At 44.4% G+C, this 20,372-nt stretch overlaps 1 protein-coding gene across 4 annotated transcripts in view; it reads right to left on the bottom strand.

The window, feature by feature from the left end:
* Positions 1–20,372, bottom strand: part of SYTL5 (synaptotagmin like 5) — a 153,719-nt gene that overhangs the window by 93,664 nt on the left and 39,683 nt on the right. Inside the window, exon 1 of one of the 4 annotated variants that reach the window (XM_006133933.4) lies at positions 5,354–5,446. The exons of the other annotated variants lie outside the window; for them this stretch is intronic. The gene's annotated coding sequence lies outside the window, so the exon portion shown is untranslated. Of the gene's footprint in view, positions 1–5,353; positions 5,447–20,372 lie in introns of those variants that run through there. 4 annotated transcript variants of the gene reach the window in all.

Consider the following 20,372-nt stretch of genomic DNA (forward strand, 5'->3'; position numbering starts at 1 on the left):
AGGAAAAATAGGTGAATGCATTTAAGTTCTATGATTAACATTAACAGTCTTTTATTACATTAATATTTAAATATATTGAATCATAAGCTTTTAATGTATAGGTTGAACCTCTCTAATCCAGACTTTCTGATCTGGCAACATCTGTGGTCCACCATGATTTTAGTTAGACTGATGCCCACTTATCATGGGTGTGGCCAAGTTTCCAGCAGTTCCATAAAGTTTTACAGCCACTAGTCCTGGCTCTTAGTGTTCTGTGCTTTTATTTAGCTCTAATTTACACCTAAATGTCTTCTCAGAGCCCAATAAACAGTGGAATTGTTGGCACTGCTAGACAATATTGACCTCTTGTAGTTCAGCAAATTCTCTGGTTTGGCACGGGTCAGGTCCCAAGTGTACCAGACTAGAGAGGTTCAACCTGTACTTGCTCTTAAATTCAGGCTCTGCTCACTTACAAACATTTGGGTTGTGCTATAACTACAGTGTTTTAATAATCTTTTAGATAAACACACATCTGCTGAAAATTTAAGGTTAGATTGCAGCTAAACGATCTACCCTCAGTATGGGTCAGCAGGAGGTAGTGCTACTTTGGAGCAGCTCAGTCATGTTCTGCCTTCTTGCTCTCCTTTGCTTCTCTTAGGGGTAGACGGAAACTAAACCCTACTAGGCTCATCCCTGTCATAGTGCAGTTGTAACCCACACACCCACTGGGTGTGGTTCACTAGCCCACGTAGTGGCACTTAGACCACTTACAGAGAGAGAAGAACAAGTGAGATCTACAGCGTTAGTGGACAGCCAGCTGACTTTATACCTCAAAGTGCAGAGGCTCATGCATGAAGCTCCAGAGGTCCCAGGTTTGGTTCTGCAGTGGAGGCTTATCCAGGATTTCAGCTGAGTCTCTGAAGCTTGGAATATGCTTCCTCATCTAGGAATATGCTTCCTCATGCAGCTCTATCAGCATAATAAAACATTGCTACAAGAGCCAGTAGCTGTGTTGATAAGAGAAGCTCACCCACTAACTTAGCACTAGGGTAACTTACGTTGTTCAGGAAGGTGGCTCATCCACATCCCTGAGTAATACAAGTTATGCCAACACAAACTATAATGTAGACAAAACCTTAGACATGTATCAGTAACGGCAGGAGTTTTTGCTCAATGGAAAGAAAGCTACAATTGCTAATTAATGGTTTGATACTGTTTACAGCGAAATAACACTTAATTGCTACTGACAACACATTATTAAGTATTAGGCCTGCTTTCCACATATAGGCCAAAACAGAAATAAGTCTCAACAATCAGATTTCTATTCTTCTTTCACATTCTCCTGTTTCCACTTAATTGCCGAAGTATAGTGGAACCTCAGAGTTATGAACGTACTGGGAACAGAGGTTGTTTGTAACTCTGAAATGTTCTGTAACTCTTAAGAAAGAGTTATGGTTGTTCTTTCAAAAGTTTACAACTAAACATGGACTTTAAGCATCTTTGAAACTGCAGAAGAAAAATGCTCCTTTTAGCCATCTTAATTTAAGCAAAAAAAGCACCTTGTCAAATCTGTTCTTTGTAGGTAGTTTATGTTTAATATAGTACTCTTGTGGGAGGGGGGATTGTTTTGTTTTGTTTGTGTTTTGACCTCTGCTACTGCCTGTTATGGTTTCAAATAAGATGTGTACTTGATTGGTCTGTTTGCAACTCTTGTGTTCATAACTCTGAGGTTCTAGGGTAGTCAGGAAATCATTTAATATCAGCTAAATTCCGCTCAATAGATGAGCACACACAGGGTAAAACAGCAACTTTTGGAAACTACGTTATCTGAGCATCCCAGATTCTCTTAAATATTTGTTGGGCTTTCATTAGGCAGTCCCACAACTGGTTATCCTGCAGTTATCTTCATCCCAAGTGGAACAGAGATTTCACATTAAGCTAGCCAAAGGATTTGAGGCTTTTCTACAAAACAAATTAAGATGTGAGAAGGAATGTGAAGTCCCCTACAGAATGAACATGGTTTTATTCTACCTTTTCTTTTGACCAGACCTCCATTTTTGTGGCAGTAGGACAGAACCAGCAGAGTGGCAAACTAGAAATGGGCACACCTTTCAATTTGTTTTTCACTGGGCATTAGGTTTGGCACAAAACAAAATATTGCCCCCATAAAAAGCAGCAGTTGTTGATCTCTCTTATTAGGATTAACACGATCCAACCTGCCTTTCAGCACAAAATAGTTGACCACCACAACAATGCAGGCCATTGCAGAAATGAAATTTTGTGGGCCTTGACTCTTTCCTCCCACAATTCCCAGAGGGAACCGACAAGTTGTCTCACAACATCCTGCAAATGGGAGCACAGAGCAGCTAGGGTTACCATGTAATCTCAAAAAAATACCAGACACACTTGATCGGGGATGGGAGGGAGGGGAAGGGACCGGCCAGGAGAGGAGCAGGGCTGGTGGGAGGAAGGGGGGTCTGGGAGAAAGAGAGGGGCTGGGAAGCAGAGCTGGCGGGGGAGGGGGTCAGGGGCAGCGGGGCTGGCCGGAGGATATCGAGGGGGGGCAACCAGCAGGAAGCAGAGCTGGTTGGGGTGGGGGTCAAGGGCAGCGGGGCTGGCCGGGGAAGATCAGGGGAGTGGTGGCCAGCAGGAGCGGGGCTGGCTGGGGTAGAGGGCGGGTGTCAGGGGCAGCGGGGGTGGCCGGCAGGAGCAGGGCTGGCTGGGGAGGGGAGGGGGGTCGGGGGCAGTGGAGCTGGATGGGGGAGATCGGGGGAGGGGCGGCTGGCAGAAAGTAGAGCTGGCGGGTGGGAGGTCAGATGGAGCAAGGCTGACTGAGGGGGGGAGGAAGAGCGAATTGGCTGACAGGGAGCAGGACTGACCCGGGCACGTGCAGATTCCAGGGCACTGCCTGTCCCACGCACAGTCCTGGCAAAGCAAATCCAGCTGCAGCTCCACCACACGCTTGACCAGCGCTCAGGAGCAGGGACAGGGCTTCCCCTCCTCCTCAGGCGCAACCAGAGGCTCCCAGTGCTGATCGCGCCCCGCCCCCCAGCCACTCCCGCATCCCCACCAGGCTTCCATCTGGTGCCCTGCCGGAAAACCAGAAAATACCGGACATTGCACATGTCCGATATTTTCTAATTTTTTTTTTACCGTACAGAGGGCCCAAAAACCGGACTGTCTGGTAGAATATCGGACACTTGGCAACCCTAAGAGCAGTACAGTGAGTTGTACTGCTATGAATACTGGGATACCTGCCCAGAGAGCTGCATTGCTTATCATGGCAAGATGCAGTGGACATGTGGGATAGGACGGAAGAGTGATGTGGTTGCATTATTGCAGGTTAGGTTATCATGGATTCATTTACCCCAGGATTTGCATGCAGTAAAGACAGTCTCTGACAAGTTCTTAGCCAGTCTAATGGTGCCACCAACCTTTACAAACACAATTGCACATATGCTTATACACAAAATAAATCAGGAATCTCATTCCATTCAGAACTCCCTGATCTAAAATCTCCAGTGTTTCTTAAGTAGAGTCCCTCTGGATTCTAGGGCAACTTTTGAAGGGGGAGAAGGATGAAAATTTAGTCCTGATGAACTTTCTGACTGCTGCCACTATCAAATAGCTCTTATTATAGGATATCCCTCCCACTTCTAAACCATTATGATTATTTAGCCTGAAGTCTATGCAAATTCAATTACCATGATACAGTATTGCAGACCATGGTTTTGGTATGCTTGTTAACATGGCAGTACTGGAACTCAAGTGTCAAAATTATAAGGCAGCACACCTTCATTTTCACTGAAGAAAGAGCTACACTCTAAAGCTATGTCTACACTGCAGGCTTTTTGCGTAAGAAGCTTCTGGCGGAAGAGATCTTCCGTAAAAACTTCTTGTGCAAAAGGGCGTTCACACCTCAAAAGCACATTGCAAAAGCAATGTGCCTTTGCACAAGAGAGCGTCCGCACTGCATGCACACACTTGTGTAAGAAAGTTCTGATTGCTATTCACAGAATGGCCATCAGAGCACCTGTGCTTTTTCTGACAGGCTCTTTTTGCACAAGAAACCCCTGTTGAGTGTCTACACACACCTTTTTGCACAACTCTTGGACAAAAAGGAGTTATGCCTCATAAAAAGAGGTATACCTATACCGCAAAAAGCCCTCTGTTCTGCTGTTTCACAGTAAATTTTCTGGCGCAAAAACGCGCTTGAGGTGTGGACACTCCATGGGTTTTTGCACAAAAACCCTGTAGTGTAGACATAGCCTAAATGTTTGCTGGACAGTAATATCGATTAGAGTTGTGGGCTGTTTTTTTAACATTCCTATACTAGCAAAAATAGATGCAGTTAACAGCAATCTTATACCATTTCCACAAATGCAGTAAGCTACAGAAGTCAAGTCACTCTTTTGGCAGTATAAGATGAATGTCCACTAATAGAAGGGGTTTGCTAATACAGCTATTCCAGGCAAACTTTTTCTACAGAACATTAAGCTTGACGTATTCACACAGAGATCGAGGGTCTCTTCTACTCCAATACAATTTATCAAGAAAGAAGTAGATCCCATCCTTGAATCTCCATTTTGGTGTAATTCCCTACATCCACAATCTAACATGCTGGCTTTGACACTACAGTACCTTCAAGAGCACCGATACATATATTAAATAACTTAACATACTCCAGTTACCACATAGCAAGCCTGTGTACACACCAGTCTCACTCACTAGGACAGTGGTCCCCAACGCTGTGCCCGCGGGCGCCATGGCACCCGCCGGGGCATTCGTGTGCGCCCGCCAACAACCTGGGCCGGCCCCGCCCCCAGCGTACGGGAGGCGCCAGCCCCAGGCGCGCGACAAACACCGGCGCTGGGTGCGCGGCGCTCGGGCGGCCCCAGTCCCGGGGCACATGCGGGCGCTCAGGCGCGTGGCTCGGGCAGCGGTGCCGGTCCCGGGCCCACGGCACAAGGCGCTCGGGCGGCCCCATCCCCGGCCCTAGGGCACACGCCGGCGTCGGGTGCAAGGGCATCCCAGTCCCCTGGCGTGCCGCAGAACGCATGGCCCCGCCCCCGGGCGCCCAGCGCGTGAGTGGCCCCACCTCCCGGGCGCCTGGGAGCCTCTAAAGGTTGGGGACCACTGCACTAGGAAGTCAAAAATGGCATCAAGAACTATGAAAACACATTTAACTAAACTCTGAAAAAGCACACCCTACAACTATCCATTTGTTCAGGACTTTTGCCTCTTTCACAATCTGGGCCAACATACAATTGCATACAAGAGAAAGAGAGGACTGTCACTGTCATGTCTAATGAGTGCCAGCAAAATAATTAAAGTTATATGTCATACTAATAACTTTAACACGCGTAAATCTTACCTTTTTTCAAAGTGTAGCGGCTGGTCCGTCTGTTCTAACTGTGGAATACTGCTATAGATAGAGAATGCTATATGCAGGAACTAGAAAAACCAGCCTCACTTCCCCCAACAATGTATTTGCACAATGCACACACCCAGCTGTGCAACGTAATGTTTGCCAGCAGCAGTCATTCAGCTACCAGAGTACCAGGAAATACTTGTCGCACTAACCCACTGAGTTTTCATAGGCACTAGAAGTGCCTTCTTCTTTTAAGAGCCTATTTGGCTAACTCTGAAGTGTAGTGGCACAGTACTTGTCAGAGGAGAATTACTAATTTATTTCAATAGACATAGGGTTTATGGGACACAGAGTCCTGAGTCGGGCTCCCAGGTGTTACCATAATAAAATAAAGTTCACTCATGTTAACATTACTGCCGTAGTATGAATAAAAGCCCATAAAAGGAATACTGAAATCTCCAAATTCTTTAATGAGTATCAAATACTATAGTTAAGTATTATGCATTCTGTCAGTATGTTTGAGTTCAAAATAATAAGAGTCGTGTCACATTCATCATGCAAACATAAGCATAACTTGGAAGACGTTCTTTTATAACTGGAATAATGCCAACTTTCTTACACTGTCTAGGCAAAGCTCTTCCCATACCTACAAAACTACTATTTCCATGATCAGAGCCAAAACTTCAAAGTTGTGTCTAGTTTCCAGCACAGGAACGTACAAATAAGAGGTAGAGTTTCAACAGTTATAATGTTTGAAGATTTAGAGTGTTCTGTTAGCCATAATTAATCCTAAAGCATTCCACTTCACAGTTGAAAAAAAGCCAAACAGAAAGGTAATGTGACTTGCACAAGGCCCATATTAATGACTAGGGTTGCCAGGGGTCTGGTTTTGAAACAGACAGTCCAGTATTTGAGCTTTCTGTTTGGGAAACAAATTAAGAAAACATAAATGAGAAAATATAAATGTCTGGCATTTTCTAAATAAGATGGAATGTAGATTGTGATGTAATGTCGAGTGTGTCCGGTATTTTTGTTGAAACCATCTGGCAACCGTATAATGACAGAGCTGAGACTAAGCACAGTCCCTGACAACTAGCCATTTACTCACTCAGCTAAACTACACAGCCTCACCATGTTGTTATGTGTTTATTTTGATCTATTTTTAAGGCTTCCAAAGGTTCCACTAGAAACATTCAAAACCCACAACAAACTGTTCAGTTCCAGTGCAGGACTTCAGCCCTACCTAGCTCCAAAAAAACATATTACAGGGAGTTCACTATTTGAATTGAAGATATCTATTTCTAGAAAAAATATTTAAAAACCAGATTTTAGATAAATAGTAATAAACTGGTGCAACTCTGCATGACTGTGTTCAGAGTCACTACTACTTATGTAGCCAAACATTATGAAGAAGAAGGGCTTCTAAGTTGCTTGGAAAGCAATGGACACTATTTACAGAATCTACTGACGTATGAATAATTTTGTCATTTGGTACACTGAACACACATGGTGAATGTCCATAAAACTAGCTAAAATATCCAATATATAAGCAGGGGGCAGTGGGAAGGAATTAAATAATTGAGCTATAGGAATGTAAAGAGTTAACTGGTTAACCAGTTACTCGGTCAGCATGTGCCTTACTGGCATGCTTAACAGAGTAACTGGTTAACCACTGCTCAGCGGGACTGGAACAGTCCCCACCTGTGGCATGGTATATCAGGCCCTGCCTGGCCTAAGCAGCCACAGTGCGACAGGCCCAGCTGGACCGGAGCAGCCCCCCACCCACAGTGCACCACAGGCAGGGGGCTGCTCTAGCCTGGCTGGTCCCACCACAGTATGCCGCGGGAGGGAGGCTGCTCCAGCTGGGCTGGAACGGCCTGCCACCCCACAGGATCGGTTAGCCAGTTAAATATGTTTAACCGGTTAACTTTCTAAACAGGATTTTACAGCCCCACTGAGCTGCCATTGCCATCAACTTTGTAACATGCTCCTCCTCTGAGCAGGACTATACTCTGAAAATTAAGACAATTAACAGCCTTGCCCTCTAACTACACTCCTCAGCTTCTAGATACAAAAGTAATTCCACTCCTCCTCTCTCCCAGATGGACATGCTCTTCTTCATCAATGACCAACAGTTCAGACTGAAACCTGACCACAGAGGGAACAGCTACTCAGCAATTAAACAGCCGTGGCTGATTTGGTCAGCGGAGTCAGGCCCTTGGGGGCTGTAAAACTTCAATGTAGCCATCCAGACTCCAGCACACACCCGCGCTCTAGAATCTGGAGCCTGAACAGCAGTTTTTAGTCCCACAGCCTGAGCCAGCTGCAGGTGTCTGACTACTATGTAGATGTACCCAGTGATCCACCCACCCTGACCTTCAAAAGGACTCCTGTCTCTGGATTATGGGGTTCTTTCTACCTACTGAGATGTGTTGGGGGGAAGGCTACAGTTGAGTTCACAACACAGCAGCCCATCTGCACACCTAAGACAGGCCATTCAGAACTCATCACTGCAACACTCTGCTCTCTACATAGCTTCCCCCATGACTACTGGTCAAATTCCAGGTTTTAGCCCTCGCCTTCATTGTTCTCCCCAGAAGTGGCCCAAGATACCCAAGGGATAACCTCATCCCTGATTTCATGAGCCTCATCACAATGGCACCATCAGCGTCAGAGTGAAACTTGAAGCTCTGCAGAGGACAGGGCTTTCTGGGTCACTGGCCACAAATTCAGATGTCAGACCTAGGAAACAGTAGAATGACCAGGAACCTTCAGCTCTTTCAAAATCTAGTCTAATTTTCACTCTTCAACACAGACAAATCAACCAACCCAATTATGGGCAGGAGGGAAAAGGAGGCAGCTATATCTTTGGCTGTGTCCAGACTCCATGCCTCCGTCGACGGAGGCATGTAGATTAGCCAGCTCGGAAGAGGGAAATGAAGCCGCGATTAAAATAATCGCGGCTTCATTTAAATTTAAATGGCTGCCCCGATCTGCCGATCAGCTGTTTGTCGGCAGATCGGGAGAGTCTGGACGCGATGCCCCGACAAAGAAGCCTTTCTTCATCGACACAGGTAAGCCTCGTGAAACCAGGTTTACCTGTGTCGATGAAGAAAGGCTTCTTTGTCGGGGCATCGCGTCCAGACTCTCCCGATCTGCCGACAAACAGCTGATCGGCAGATCGGGGCAGCCATTTAAATTTAAATGAAGCCGCGATTATTTTAATCGCGGCTTCATTTCCCTCTTCCGAGCTGGCTAATCTACATGCCTCCGTCGACGGAGGCATGGAGTCTGGACACAGCCTTTGTGTGCACACTATCAGTCTGGTAGGTGCCCAGACACCACAGTGTTTTAAGAACTTATACAAACAGTACCAAGATCCTTGGTCCCAATGAGCTGCCTAGACAGCTGAAAAGGAATGGAAAGTCACTGTAACTGGCCACCTGGCCAATGGAGGAATCCATGGGTGCTACTGAGCCAGAGATATCCCAACTGCATGGTCTCTGGCCTGGGAAGCATTAGGAACATAGATAAGAAGAGAAGGAACATCAGAGGACTACTGTGCTCCAAAGATCCAGGACTGGTGAAATGACCTTTTCAGAGCAATTAATAGTTGACAGACATTAGAATATCCTTGAGGGTCTGAACCAACTCCTAACAGCCAACAGAGGAAGAGGGGAGCACACTGATATAGAATATAAGACCACCTTTGTAACCACGTCTCCACCACCAGATTCTGCACAGAGCGCATCTTAGCCAAACCAGAAATCCAGGGTCACAGATTTCAGACTGAGATATACGAAGCTTGGCTTGAGTTTTGCCTTTATGATGAAACTTGAAGGCAAACAAAATCCTAGTTTCATTATGTAAGTAGTACCGCCCAGCTTTTAACATGTTATATTTAAAAGCAAAATGGGGAGGGGGGTAAGTAGATGGGAATACAGAAAGTGACAATTTTTCTCCTTTTGTTTTGCTTACCACTGAGTAAATAAGAGTTCATTTTACTGGCTGAGTATTCAACAGAAAGAGACTGCAAATGAAAACAAATTCAATATCTGCTTGCAAAATTAAACAAAAACCAAAACCTATCACCATCATGAAATAAAGGAAGAAAAATGTTTTTCATTTGCTACTGCAAAACAAAACAACAACAAAAATCTGTGTGATGTGAAATCATCCAGAAAGAAAAAGCTTGGGAAATGAGTCACCTCAATTTTATCATTTTGCATGCAACGCTTGTTAAAGCAGCATTTATACAGAGCTCCAGCTTGCCTTGTTATGTTTAAACAATGCCCTGTCTCATGTTGCTTTTTTGATGAAATGCAAATGTAGTGAAGGGGATAGATTTAAAACTAAACCATGAAGCACAGCTCATACATACATTCTGTTCAAAAGCCTGCAGTATATCTAAAATACCAATGGTTAAAATACTAATCCGATCTGGGGGTTATAATTATAACGAGCAAATGGAGTTTGCCGATATTGGCTAGTTTACTTCTAACTACATATAAGGGCCCCTCATATTAAAGCAAGAGATATAATTTGGCCTTTGGACGTTAAAATTTATTATTGGATAATAACGTCACTTGGGATGGTAATAAACAACAAGTATAATAATATGGAACTTTCTGATAGATTCCCTTTTTAGTTTTCCCCACTATAGCCTATATTATAATATTCCAAATGTACAGAAAAAGTGAGGGTACACTGTCTGAGGTGTTTGGTCCAATGGACAGGACACCATTCTGGGATGCAGGAGACCACACTGTCTCTGCCACTGACCTGCTATTTGGCCATGAGAAAATCACCTGACCTTTCTGTCTGTATCTCTGTTTCCCTTCTCACTTCTTTATCTGTCTTGTCTATTTAGATTGCAGGCTATTTTGAACAAGGATTATCAATTATTATATGTATTTGTACAGTGTAAAGCACAATAGGATCCCAATCTATTTGGGCCGTTAACTTTACTGTAATATTAACAACAGGAAGATGTTTGACATATATTTACAGCTTATACAGTAAAACTAAAGTGAAGAATTACATTCTTTAACAAGATGCTGCCATCTATTCTGATGTGAAAGACATCTGTTTCATTCAGACAGCCAATCACTTACTAAAGAAGACAAAATAAAGATTATTTCTTTGACCATAGCAAAATATTTCCTAAAAATAGTAAGTAGAGCTGGTCAAAAAATTTCTGACAACAGTTTCCTGTCAGAAAATGCTGATTAGATTAAACTACAATTTTAGTGGGAAAATAGTGAGTTAGTCAAAATTTTCAAGGCAGTTTATTTCACCTTTATTATTTTGACTTTTATGTCATAATATGAAAGTCAAAATATTCCAACTAACATAGTCAAAACAAAAAGTTGTATGAAATATTTTGCTAAGGACAAAAAAATCTTATTTTTTTTTTGGTCCCACGCTGAAATTTTTCATGTGAAAATTTCAATTTTTCCCTCCAAAATTGATTTTTTATTGGGAAAGTTGAAATGATGGCTACCCTCTGGTTGCCCCTGGGAAGACTCTTATCAACTTAACTTTCTGCCTGCAGGAAGAAAGTGAAATTGACAAGGACTTTCCAGCTGGATAACCAGGCAGTCAAAACATTTAATTTCAGTTCTCTTGAAATGGAATTTTTTCAAATTTGTTCCACAAAGAATGTAACTTTTTTTTAAAATCCCAGCCAAGAGAACACTTTTCCACAAAAACAAGTTTCTAAAGTTAAGGCTATGCCTGTAAACTCAACGGTGGCATTCCCTTACTCAAGTGACTAATAGTACAACCAGTGCTTCTTTTGTGATGGTACTATCTGGCACCTCCAGTTAGAGCTTACCTGGAAAGAACGGAGCGTACTGGCACCTCTGTAATGAAAATTTCTTAAAGGAGCCGCGTCTCTGAAAAGGGAAATTCTGGGCTCACCACCGGCTGAACAACTTTTCCCTGGAGTACCGGCACTGGTTTTTTTTTTTTTTTTTTTTTTTGGTAATAAAATAAGCACTGAGTACAACCATAACATTTCCTTAATGGAACTACTGGTATACCATTCAGGGGTGGCCCGTGAGCATACGCAGACTCAGCAGTAGCCTGGGTCGCCGCCTTCAACGGGGCGCCCAATGATGACATCCCGGGGCGCCCAATGATGACGTCACGCCATTGATGGCCATTCAGGCAGGGGCGCCAATCGCACGTTCTGCCTGGGGCGCCAGCTGCCGCAGCCGGCCTTGGGCCACTCCTGATACCATTGTCTAGTATGTTGGCTCCTGGACAATGGCAGGATCAAGGTTTTAATGGGCTTTAACATTTTACACATATGTGATATTTAAGAGTCTTGTAAATCTCTTCTGGGAAATTTATTTACAGCATAGGTACAATGCAATGTTGAGTGTCACCAACAGGAATAAAATGTAAGATAAGAGGCTATTAGGAAGCTTTTCTCATTAAAAAGTAACAGCTTTTATCTTGCTGAATTACTAATCAATAAGGACCTGGTTCAAAGCCACTGAAGTCAAGGAAAGATTCACTGAGTGCAAGAAACTTGATACTCAGTCCTAATGACAGTAATATATATATTTTAGAGATTTGTGTACCTGCCTATCTGTGAGTCTGTCCGTTTGTTCAAGAACACATCCTAAAAACGGTAAGAGCTAGGACTACCCAATTTGATATACAGTTTCCTCTTATCCTAACTTAAAGCAAGGTCAGAATTTGGTTGTTCAAGAAAATGGGACATGCTGGGAATGGGATTGTTTTCCAGAGCATAGGAGGATCACAGAGAGGATGGACGCGATTCTGAGAGTGACCACTGGAGATGCCAGGGGAGGAGGGCTAGAGGCAGAGAAAAGTCCCCTTGCGGCCAAGGGAGGGGGCTTTAATAGTAACCTGTTTGATTCTCCTTGCCTAAGTGGTAAGGATGTTAAATTGCAGTTATCTGGATTATCATGTAGTCCAGTGTTTCCCAAAGGGTGCTCTGTAGAACTCTGGGGTTCCTTGAAGTGAAAATAAGGATTCTGCAAGAAAATTCCATTACAATAACATTTTATGATTTAAATAAATAAATAAATAAATAATAATAATAATAATAAATATTTAAGCATTTATTAATGTTATTGAAAACAATTTTCATTTGTGTTTATCTCATGACCTTGTTTAACATTTGTTTATTATTATCTTTACTTATTTGTGGTCTACTTTTTTCAGCTCCATATATAAGACTGTTATTAGGTGTTCCACAAAATTCTTTCGAATTTAAAAGGGTTCAGTGGCCAAATAAAATTGGGAAACACTGGTGTAGTCGATAGAACTTTTATCGACTAATCATCATTTAGATGATTAGTCGATAAGGACTGCTCTTTTCAAACCCGGCTCGAACCAGCTCCTCAGGTGGGTACTTCCAGTACAGCTCTTACTACATTTAAAATGCAGAGGCACAGAATCCTGAACCAGCGCAAGCTGGGACTGCTCGGTCCTGGCTTGCATTGAGTCGAGCAGCCCCAGTTCATGGCCTCCAGGGTTCTTGTACATTTCAAAAGCAGGGAGCATGGGGCTAATTGAGGACTGCTTGAGTCCCCCGCTTGCCCACTGCTCCCCTAGTGCTCCTGCTTTTGAAATATACAAGAGGTCCACTCTTGCTACATTTCAAAAGCAGAAGTGCCACCAGTTCCCACTGCGCCCCTGCACCTCCCCCACAGAGATGGTGCTGAGGGGAACCAGCTTTTAAACCAGCTCTGCCTAGCACCAGCTCCTGCTCCCCTCCTTGCTGTCATTCCCTGATAGAGGCAGCAAAGGGGGGGAAGCGACTAGCCAAGTCACTAGTCGACTAGTCCAGGGGTGGGCAAAAATTTTTGAAGTAGTCCCGGGCCGCCCTGGAAGGGGCGGGGCCTAAACGGGAAGGGGCGGAGCTAGCCCCTTTGTCCCCCCCTTGCACCTATGCCCTGGAAAAGGCTTGGCATGCTCCCCCATCCCCAGGCCAATCAGGGCCTGAGGGCGGGGGAGCATCTCCCACTCTGCAAGGACCATGTGGCACTTTGAAGTGCCGTGGGCTCCTTGCAGGGATGGGGCAGAGCGAAGGAAGCTTCACGCAGCTCCCCTGCCCCCAGGCTGATTGGCCTGGGGGCGGGGGAGCATGCAAAGCCTCCTCCATCTCCCCCAGGCCCTGCGAACAGTGCACAGTGCTTCAAAGCACCACATGCTCCTGGCAGGGCAGGAGGAGGCGTCACGCGCTCCCGCGCCCCCAGGCTAATTAAGGCCTGGGGGTGGAGGAGCGCACGAAGCCTTTTCTGCTCTGTCCCCGCCGCGCACTGCTTACAGGGTGTGGGCAGAGCAGCGAGGGCTTCGGCTGGTTCCCTGTCCCTAGGCCCTAATTGGCCTGGGGAGCAGCAGGACTTCTGCAGACCTGATCCATCCACTTGGCAGGCTGGATCTGGCCTACGGAAGCCCTTTTGCCCACCCCTGGACTAGTCGCTTACATCCTTACCTCATCCACATGCACCATATTTGAAAAAATAAGCTGTGGATATCTGTAGATTTGCAGGGCTCTAGTTTACCAGGATCCAAACTTCTGCAGAGGTCAACTTAGTCAGTGCATAGACATCCAGCTTGAAAAGAGCATGGAGAAGAAATAACAGCTAGCTGTTTCTGAAAACCTTAGGTCAGAGAGTACAAAGAAGAAGGGAGGACTAGTGCCTCCCCTCTCTTTTGCTTATTCCCCTCTATAATGAGTCATCTCTGTGCTTCAGCTGGTGAGTGTTCTGAGCCTGATGAGTCATCCCACAAACCTGGGCTAGTGAGTCATCTGAGGTAATTACCTGAGTGACAAAACAGGCCAATACCAATCAATCAGGGACCAGTCAATCAACCAACAGGGGGCTAACCTGTGCCCACAAGGCAGCTATACATGCTCCTAATGAAAGCAGCCGCTCCAATCTGCTTAGTTCATACCTTTTGTGAGAATTCCCAGTTGCCTGGTAGGTTTTACACACTGCGCCAGTCTGTGTCCATTCCTGCACCTATTCCTGCTTCTACTCCAGCCTCAGTTGGCCACCAGGCAATCCTGACAGCCTTGTGAAGAAATGTGCTTCCTCTTCTCTTTCCTTTCACCCCAACAGCATCTGCAATTACATGTGGTGCTAAGAAAGGAGCATCAGAGAACAGGGTGAAGGGTGCTGCTGAGGCTAACTTCCAAAAGAAGAGTAAACTCTCAGGTAGGCTCTTCTTGCATCAGCACCCAAAACTATTGAGATCTTCATAGGTGCGGTCAGTTTGGTGCCACTTTTGATTTAGTCAGTGATGATGCTGATGGGCACTGCCAGGTAAAAGATCTGTTCCCTGTGTGAGGCGGAGGTTATTCTCGTCTGGAGCCTCATGACAGAAGACAGTGCTGAGATCAGAACAACAAGTGCATCTTGGGTCGTGTGTCAAAAGAAGTTGACACGAAGGCTGGTCCTGGTACCTTCAACAGGACCATTAAGATAGCAAACTGTAGGCTTTTAAGAAGCCAGGTGAGCCTGAAGCCTCAAAATGTCTCTTTATTCTGAAGTACAGATGTGGCAACCAGTACATTAGGTTACCAAGTGAGCCTCCCTCAAATAGAGAGGGCACTGGAAATGTATGTTGGTATCTTGTATGATCACAAGAGTGCCCCTCCTACCTGGTGAAGCCTTTACAGAGCTTGTGGCCCAACATGGACCTGCTTGAGAACCAAAAACTCCCAGGATAAGGGACAGCTACATACAGTAAACTATCCTAACATCTCTTCACAAACTAACTACAAAGGATAAATTAATAATAATCATCTATACTAGAAGACCGTACCAAAGACACAAAAGAGGAGTGCCATTCACTCTGCAGCAGACGTGAAGGAACTGAGTCAATGCTCAGAGTCACTCCTTTATACAGAGTAAAGCAATAATGTCACCCTCACTCAAAAACCTCTCGTGTGTCTCCAATGGACATGGCTTTTCATGGCAGTTCTGCAGGCTGACCATTTTGTATTTCAGACACAGTTTCAGATCCCAGGTGATACCGTATGGTTTACTTCCTTCAGTTTTTCTGGCTAACTCAACTAGTCCAAGAGGCATTAAAAGAACTAAAAGATTTGGAATGTGAATTTCTAGTGTTTCTCCCCACAATGTTAGTTACTGTCCAAATAGGGGGAAGAGCAGAAGGAGGCCAAAGTCATCCAGTCAGGGTACGAGTACGTAGATGTAGTGGCAAAAGACATTAACTGGAAAAAAAGACACTGTAGAGCATATAATGATACTATGCAGGTTGAAAAAAAACCCCTTAAACAATGGTCCTATAGCACTTTAGAAACTTTACAAAAATATATAAATAGTATCATGAGGTTTCATGGGCACAACTCACTTATTCAGACCCACAAAATAGCACATTTTCATTGATCAAATACTGCACAGAAATTGGACACATATCCTTTAGTTTAAAACACCAAGATTCCAAAGACAGTATTTCTTTATAGCTATAACTGTATATATTATGCAGTGACTAGTCAATGTGTCAGATACCCTGGAAGATTACATGCTAGCAGTGAAGAACAATTTTAGCCTAAGGCCAAGCAAATCTGTGCAGTTTCTTAAAGCAGTGTAATACCAGCATCAACCCACTCAATCTGAGCCTGTTTTGCTTTTCCTCCCCTACCTCTTGCATTCATTAGCTTATCAGCCTGTTTTGGTAAAAAGTTCATGTTCATTATCTTGGAATAAGATTCCAGAGGGATTCCCACAATCCTTTTCCCCAGTGCATCCTCATCTCCCAATAAGATACAGAGTGTGCACTAAGAATGGGATAGTACACCTTCACAGTTACGTGCAGGCCTCCTCTGCACTGCCGCCTCTCTATCAAAGGCAGCTGCAAGAGGGGTGTGGGAGCCGGCTTAAATTGGATACATATCTAATTCAGAGGCAGCAGTGCCGGGGGTGGGGGGAGACTATGGGTATGTCTAGACTACATGCCTCTGTCGCCAGAGGCATGTCGATTAGGCTACCAGACATAAGAAAATGAAGCGGCGATTTAAATAATCGCCGCTTCATTCAAATTTACATGGCTGCCGCGCTGAGCCGACAAACAGCTGATCAGCTGTTTGTCGGCTCAGCGCGATAGTCTGGACGTGCGGGTGGCGACATCAAAGGTATTTGTCGACCACCCAGGTAAACCTCATCCCTATGTGTAACCATAAGGGTCAACCAGTGAGTCTGAGGGAGGGGGCAGGAGCTGGTACACACAGGGAGCCACCTGCCCCCTGCATGTAAACATGTAAATTTCAGCAGATACAAGTTTACCTGAATACACACATTTGAACATCCCTAGTGTCCAACTCCAAGGGAGCCATTTATGGAGGTTTTAGAAGGGAGGTAGCCCCTCCTGAAATTGGAACCCCTGGAATTCATACTTGAGGTCTGCTTAAAGCCCATGTCCTGACTCCAGAGGCAGTTCTTAAATGCAACAGAGTTTGAGCTGCTTGCAGCTTTGCCTTTGGGGCAGGGAGTTTGTTATAAAAAAGAGAGAGGCAGGTGATTAAGAATAACAAAAGGCTGGGCATTCCAGTCATTGAAGGAGTTAGATCATCATGAAAACATTGCCAGGTACTCCACTTAAAGGGGGGGGGGAGAGAATGAGTATTGTGATGCTGGGATTTGCATTTGGACTACTGCTATTAAATTTATAAATGTTCTTGAAAAAGAGGTGAACAGGGAATAATTCAAAGCTGACTGCAAAGAGTTACAAAGGGATCTCACAAAACTGGGTGATTGGGCAACACAAGGGCAGATGGAATTCAGAGCTGTTAAGGGCAAAATAATGCACATGGAAAAATATCATCCCAGCTATACACACAAAAATGATGGGGTCTAAAATAGCTGTTACCACTCAAGAAAGAGATCTTAGAATCATTGTGAATAGCTTCCTGATAACATCTATTCAATGTGCAGTGACAGTCTAAAAAATAAAAAGCTAACAGAATATTGGGGATCATTAGGAGAGGAACAGATAATAAGACAAAATACCATATTGCCTCTACATAAAGTCATTATATGCCCACATCTTGAATACTATCTATATTGTATTTAGAAAAACTACGGAAACGGTAACAGAAATGATTAGGGGCAAGGAACAGTTTCCATATGAAGAGAGATTAACAACACTGGAACTTTTCAGCTTGAAAAACAAGCACTAAGGGGGGGGGAGTTAGATGTCTAGATATCATGAATGGTGTGGAAAAATAGAATAAGGAAATGTTATTTATTTCTTCACTAACACAACATGAAAAGCTGACACAATTAAATGTATAGGCAGCACATTTAAAACAAGCAAAACAATTTATTTCTTCACAGTCAACTCTGCCAAGAGATGGTGGAAGTGCCCAAACCATAAGAAGGGTTCCAATAAGAACAAAGTAAGTTCAAGGAGTATAAATCCATCAATGGCTACTAACCAGAATGATCAGGGATGGTGGCTCTAGCTGCTGTTTGCCAGAAGCTTGGAATGGGCAACAAGGGATGGATCATGATGATTGCCTCTTCTGTTTATTCCTTATGAAACACCTGGCATTGGTCACTGTTGGCAGACAGGATACTGGGCTAGAAGGATCTTTGTCTGATCCAGAATGGCTATTCTGATTTTCTTATATAGAGCTGATATGTATCTGCCCCCTTGCTGTAACCACTAGACCTCACTCCCTTTCTAGAGATGAGAAAGGGGCCAGGAGTACTGACGGGCTCTCTCTTTCTCCACAGAGTTAGTAACAAAGGAAGTCTATACATTGAAATGTTAAGGCTAACCAGTGTCCCTTAAGTGACCTGTCACAAGATGTCAGAATACATTAGTGTTAGAGCTGAGTGAATCTAACAAGTACTTAATTTTCTTTCTTTTATATAGGAATTAGATACAGTGCTCCTGTCAGCTAACTGCTAAGTTGTCTGCCAAAAAAGTAGAATGTTTTCAGTGCCTTAACAGCCCCTGGATAGAGATGAAGTCTGTGTGGGGGAGGACAGATGGTGCTGGCTACCCCCTCCCTCCCTATTTGATGCTTGGCTTGTACTGAGTATGCTCAGTAACACTACTGAAGCCTGTGTCCTCAGTCATCCCCCCCATGCTCTCATTGTCTTCCTCCCTCAACACAGCATGTATAGATCGCCCTCACCCCCCATAAAAATCTGAAATGGCGCCCCTGTCCACCTTCCCATCTCATAACGATAACTATAATTAGGAGGGAAGGGGACTGGCAGTGATTGGCTCACCCATCACACCTGGGGGTAGGTGGGTCTTCCCTCTCGGTATTCAGAGATTGTCTAAAATCTGCTCTCCTCAGCAGGTTTCTACAGGTAGGCTGCTGCTTTCAGAAATCAGGTTCCTCTCTGTAGCCAAATAGGCAGGAAATGAGAATAAGGCTGTATTGCAGGTGGGGGGTATTTGGCGGAGGAGGAAAGGGGTAGAAGGACTGTTGTTTTCTGAGGGAGGTGTCTGACATTTTTGTCAGATCCAGACCCTATTGAGATCTTACTGTAAAGTCGCAAGTATAGTGCGCACTTTTTTTCCCATTTTTTTAATGTCAAAGTCGGAGTGCGCATTATCCATAGGAGTTTTATTTCAGAGTTTTCTTTTGGCGGTTCCGCAGCACTTAATTAATCGCTGGACACCAGAGGTTAAGTTGATTTTTATTAGCATTGACAAGCAACTATATACACAGTTTCAAAAAGGTAAGTTAAACAAATTAAATCAACACTGCAGCGCAAACAAGCAAATACCATATGTTAATTGATCTTCTACTCATCTTCGAAGCCCTTGAATTTGCATTTGTTAGAATCTTCCTCAAACAGATGAGCAATATCTTCCAGGGTATAGCCCTCGACATCTTCATCCAGGTAATACAAATCATTGTCATCTTCGCATACTGGTAATTCGCCCTCGGACGATTCATTGTCACTCGGATCCATCCACAAGGCATCATCCTCGCTGCCATCCATAGCATTAGAGATGCTGCATTTCAGAAACCCCTTCCTTATGATAGCGGGATCAAGTTCAATCCAGACATCCGCTATCCACTTGGTAACATCTTGCAGCATCGGTGTTTGCATATGTCCACCTGCAGTAAATGTATGTTCACCTTCCAACAACCAGGTGTTCCATTTCCTGCTTAGTGCATCTTTCATTGGCTTGTTAACTGTCATGTTAAGTGGCTGCAATATTTTGGTCATTCCACCAGAAATAATTGCCAAGTCTGTTTCGTCCTACTGAAGCCTTTTCTTGACGGATGGCATACAATGACACCAAAATGCATCCAAAACTATTAGAGACCACTTTCTCATAAGTCCACCTAGCCGCTTCACCCAAACCGTCTGTAGCCAATCAAGCATTAAAGCTTCGTCAATCCAGCCTTTAGGGTGAACACGCACGTGAACGGTGTTTGGGAATATAACATTCTTTGGCATTGTCTTGCACTTGAACACAATATAAGGAGGCAGCTTCGTTCCGTTGGCCATGAACGCAAGCATTATGGTAAACCTAGACTTTTCATGGCCTGTGGTAGCAATGGAGATGGTCTTGGCACCTTTTACTTCAAGCGTTCTGTTGTAGGGATTATCGAAATGTAATGGTGTCTGATCTGCGTTACGAATTAATGAAAGGTTGTAGCAGTGCTGCTTGCGTAGTTTTATAACAAACTTTTGGAACTGTAGTACCTTGGTGTCTGAGTCCATGGGTAGCTTCTGTGTAATTGTTGTTCGGCATCGGACTGACAGGCCATGGCGATTCATGAACCGATTGCCCCAGCCATGCGAAGCTTTAAACCCGGCTGTGTTAGCGCACATTTTGGCAATGGTCAAAACCTTCATTCTAACCTATGCTAACACCACCGCCTTGCTATCTATGCTCAGCAATCCATTCAACAAGCTTGGCCTCCAACTCAGGATATGCAGCGCTTTTACCTTGCTCAGCCATCTTCATCCGAGGAAGTGCTTGCAGGTGCTCTTTCTGCCATCTCTAAAGCCAAATGTTAGACTCTGCTATA

This window comes from Pelodiscus sinensis, chromosome 1 (assembly GCF_052426305.1).
Source record: "Pelodiscus sinensis isolate ZL-2025 chromosome 1, ASM5242630v1, whole genome shotgun sequence".
NCBI classification, from domain to species: Eukaryota; Metazoa; Chordata; order Testudines; family Trionychidae; genus Pelodiscus; species Pelodiscus sinensis.